This window comes from Pinus tabuliformis, chromosome 3_2, assembly GCF_031772625.1.
Source record: "Pinus tabuliformis cultivar Carrire ecotype Pingquan chromosome 3_2, CPIR1, whole genome shotgun sequence".
Classification (NCBI taxonomy): domain Eukaryota; kingdom Viridiplantae; phylum Streptophyta; class Pinopsida; order Pinales; family Pinaceae; genus Pinus; species Pinus tabuliformis.
Window position 1 is genome coordinate 88,326,388 of NC_142302.1, and position 4,525 is coordinate 88,330,912.

Here is a 4,525-nt window from a genome sequence, read left to right on the forward strand (position 1 = left end):
GGCCATTCACCAACTCATTTGTAGTGGTATACTTGGATGACATCCGATCTTTAGCCACTGTTGGGAACATCACCTCCACCACATCCAACAGGTTCTCCAAACACTGCGACGACACAAGTTGTCTGACAATTTGGAGAAATACACTTTTGGCATGACCCAGGTTCAGTGTTTGGGATAAATTATTGATGAAAAGGGGGTGCTTGTGGATCCAACGAAGATCCAATTCATTCAGGATTGGCCAGCCCCAACAACTCTAACAGAGCTCCGCGGATTTTTGGGTCTTGCCAATTTCTACCGTAGGTTCATATTGGGGTTCTCTAATATCACTTGGCCCTTGAGTCAATTCACAAAAGGAGAAATGAAAGAAGAAATATTTTGGTATGAATCTCAACATAAGGCATTCGTAGAGTTGAAACATCGCCTTTTCTCTGTACTAGTGCTCACATTGCCAGACTTTCAACAACCATTTGAGATCGAGACAGATGCCTCTAACTATGATATTGGGGTAGTCCTTACTCAACATGGGCATCCAATGGCATATCAAAGTGAGACACTTTCAAAAATAGTCCGGAAGTATCCCACTTATGACAAAGAGATTTATTACATTGTGCAGGTTTGCCGAAAATGGAAGAATTACATTTAGGGGAAGGAAACAGTCATCCAAACAGACTGCCAACCCCTGTAGTTCATACCAGCGCAAGGCAAGTTGCAAAGTGATCACCACCAAACATGGTACACATACCTACAATAATTCCATTTGAATATCAAGTTCAAGAAGGGTAGCACAAATAATGCTACCTACTGCCTCAACTGACCATCGATCATGGCGTTAACCACCGTGCTCAAATCTTGTCGGCACAAGACTTATGATTGGTCACTTCTCTACCAAAGCAACCAAGAATTTGGCCACACATACTATACGCTCTTGGAGGGCCAAAAAGCTCCATATTTTCACCTCTAGGATGCTCTCTTATGCCACCTGGGACACCTTTGTTTTCCTCCAAGCGAGTGTGCGAAGATGATTTGGGAAGCGCACTATAGTCAGCCCACTGGGAATTTTCAGTTCAAGGAAATGATGGCAGTACTGGAGAAGTATTTCAAGTCGCCAAATATTCGACAGGATGTCAGGAAGTACATCAGATCCTGCACCACCTGCGCCATTACCAAACCGACCATAAAGAAGAAAGTTCTCTATACTTCCCTGCCTACCCCAAGTCGACCTTGGGAATCCATCTCCATGGATTACATGTCAGGCCTTCCTTCTACTAAGCATGGAAATGACTATGTTTTTATGGTCATCAATAAATTCTTAAAGATGGCCATTATGATGGCCTGCAAGAAGAGTATCACAACTGAAGCCACTACTAAACTCTTCTTTGAACGAGTGTGGGTACACTTTGGGATCCTCTGGTCTATCATCTCTGATTGGGACAACAGGTTCCTCAGTACATTTTGGTCCAGTCTCTAGTCAATGCTGAACACCAAGCTCACTAAGTCCACAACTTTCGATCCCCAAACCGATGGCTAGACAGAGGCCATCAACATGATTATTGTACATATTCTGCACATGTACAACTCAAAGCATCCATGCACATTAGATGAGAGTCTCCCCTATGTTCAACACAGCTACAACCGAGCTCTCCACAACTCGACTAGCCACAACCCTTTTCAGGTGGGCTTGAAATTCGACCCATTATGTCCCATTGATGTGGCCATACCATTTGCAACGACTTCGATAGATTCAACTCATGTCTAGTCCGAAGCCGACAAGGGAAATAGGTTCATTGAGAAGATTCAACACATCCGCCAAAAAGTCCATGAAATATGTGACAAAGTCAATTCTAAATACAAGTAGTGGCATTTTCATCGTCGGGTGCTACACAAGTTCCAGGTGGGTGACAAATTTTGGCTACATTTGGAGCAGGAGCGCATCATTGGGCCCTACCACAAGATTCTTCTACTTCGATATGGGCTATACACCATCACCAAGGTTGTGGGAGATAGTTATTATAAGATCATCATTCCCCCATTTCTTGGCATGCACCCAATGCTCAATCTGGATTGTCTTCTGCCATACTTTCCACCATTACTGGACACATCCAACATTGCAGAACAATTCACACCAACAGAGTTAAATTCAGACTGCATGGAACAAGTTGCGACTGATTGGACCATGGAAATGCAGATCAATAACACACGCTAAGAGAAGATCCAACTGTATCTAGTTGTCAAAGATGGCCAACTCTTGTACCAAGGAGAATGGCTCACTAGGGACCAAGTTCAGCAGAAGTTTCCTCATCTCATGGAGGAACTCAACGCAATGGAGACCATTGCTTCCAAACGGGGGAGGAATGATCCAGGTGGATATTGGTGGCCACCCTCCTATTCCACTTTGATCGTCACCACTGTTTTGTCAGCTTTTTTCTTTAGTTTCCTTAATTGTAGCACAATTTACTATTTCTGGTAGTTTTTCGGGTCGTGAACTTCAAGAGCCATTTTGAGGCCCTAAATGACGTTTTTTTAGAAATATCCTTTTGGTAGAATTCATTGAAATCATGTTTTTAGCTGTAGTCCTCAAAGATATCTTTCCAAAGAGGTATCATGTGCGTCAAATAGAGATAATATGAGTAAGTCACAACCCCGGGAAGTTGGCTACCCAACTAACTCCAACGGGGCCAATACACTCTTGGTGTTACATCTCCTCAAGTTAGGTCTTTGGTTGTTTATGGTTTTCTCTTATTGTTCAACAATAAAAATGCCCTTGAGCCTCATTGTAACTAAGTTCATAGGCATGTAGCCATCACATCTCTTCTCATAGATAGGCTACCATTGCCCGAGCTAGTCTCATTTCCATTCTATTTGTAAGCATATTTAATTATTTGATATTTAATGAAAGGAAGTGTTATTTCTACTGCATCTCTGTATTTATGGTTATATCTGTAATTTGTTGTGTTCCTGTTTAAATTCAGATGAACTAGCCATGACAGGAATTTCGTCAAACATATAACGAATATGTAATCTACAGGTGTAAATAACAATTCTTAGCGTAGGGGTATCATACTTACTTGAGAATCATTAAGAACCATTGATGCCTTAATACATCAACTGTTGTCTCATCCATTAGGTCATAGATACATTGGTCATTCAATTACAAGTAAAAACATGATGAAATCCATACATTGTTCTTGTCATAAAACACATACATAACCATCATAATAGCAGCAAAAATACTCATGAATGTATAACCATATAGACCACATATAATCCATCAAAATTCTCATATAAATACAAGGAGAAATAACCTTTCATCAAAGATGAAAAATCCAAACCTGGGATGGGACTTCCACACTCCACCTGACCATAGATTGGCTAATCCAAATCTCTCTTCAGTAATATTCCAAGAATGAATGTTGGATATCATACAACACATCAATGAAAGCTCATCTAGGGATTCGAGAGGCCATCCACCTCAATCCATAAAACAATGATTCCACCACCTGGTCAAACATCACCAAAACCATCATCAGATTTTTCTCCATCCAAGCCTTGCAGGGCTTCGAGAGAATTTGTTCCAACTAAGGCTTCCAGGAATAGTATCTCAACACACAACTTATACAGGGCTTCCATATCAGTTGTCCAATCAAGGCGTCCAGGAATAGAAGCTCAACCCACCAAGGGATTCTAGAGTGTTTTTCCAGCCAAGGCTTCAAGGACTAGTAACTCAACCCAACTTGTTACTAGGGTTCCAAAGCGTTTGTCCTACCAGGGCTTTCAGGAACTAATAAGTCAACCCAAGCTAATGAAACATGAGAACCAACAAAAAAATAATGAAATTAAACCCGCAATCACCATGGCTATGTAGGAAATGTCAAGGCTAGGAAATCCACTGTCAAACTCAGTCATCCTCCATGCCAATGACAGATCAAAATAAAAAATCCACATGCATATTCCATGCATGCCAAAAATAGTGAAGGAAACATACATGCAACACAGTACCTGCAAGAAAATCTAATGTAGTTGTTTATCCTGATGCCTTCTTATTCTTTCTTGATTTTCCTTTGCCTCCTTTCTCCAAGAATGTACGTATGTCACACCCTCCAGGAGTGCTCCAACAAAACTCTAAGTCTCGAAGAGTATGAGAGAGAGAGAATAATGAGAGAGCTCCAAAAGTGAACTGAAAAATGGTTACCAACTGATCCGCAAAAGCCTTTTTATGAATGAGGCCCCTATTCCCTTCATTTTCCATTATTTTCTGTCAATTCCCTCCTCACATGCAACTTGTGACATTTAACCTCCCTTTTCTCCTAATTGCCATTATTTTCATATATATAAATGTACCAAAATGCCATTTTTCCTTTCCAAAGCCTTAGCCATAAAAAATCATAAGTGATCCCCGTCACTAGGATTTTATCCAACATTAAACTTGGAATAAGTGTCCGATCATCCGTGGTTATTATTTTGACTTTATTATTTTTTTTACATGGAATTTTCACCAAGGCTATAACACAATACAACACCAGTTGAT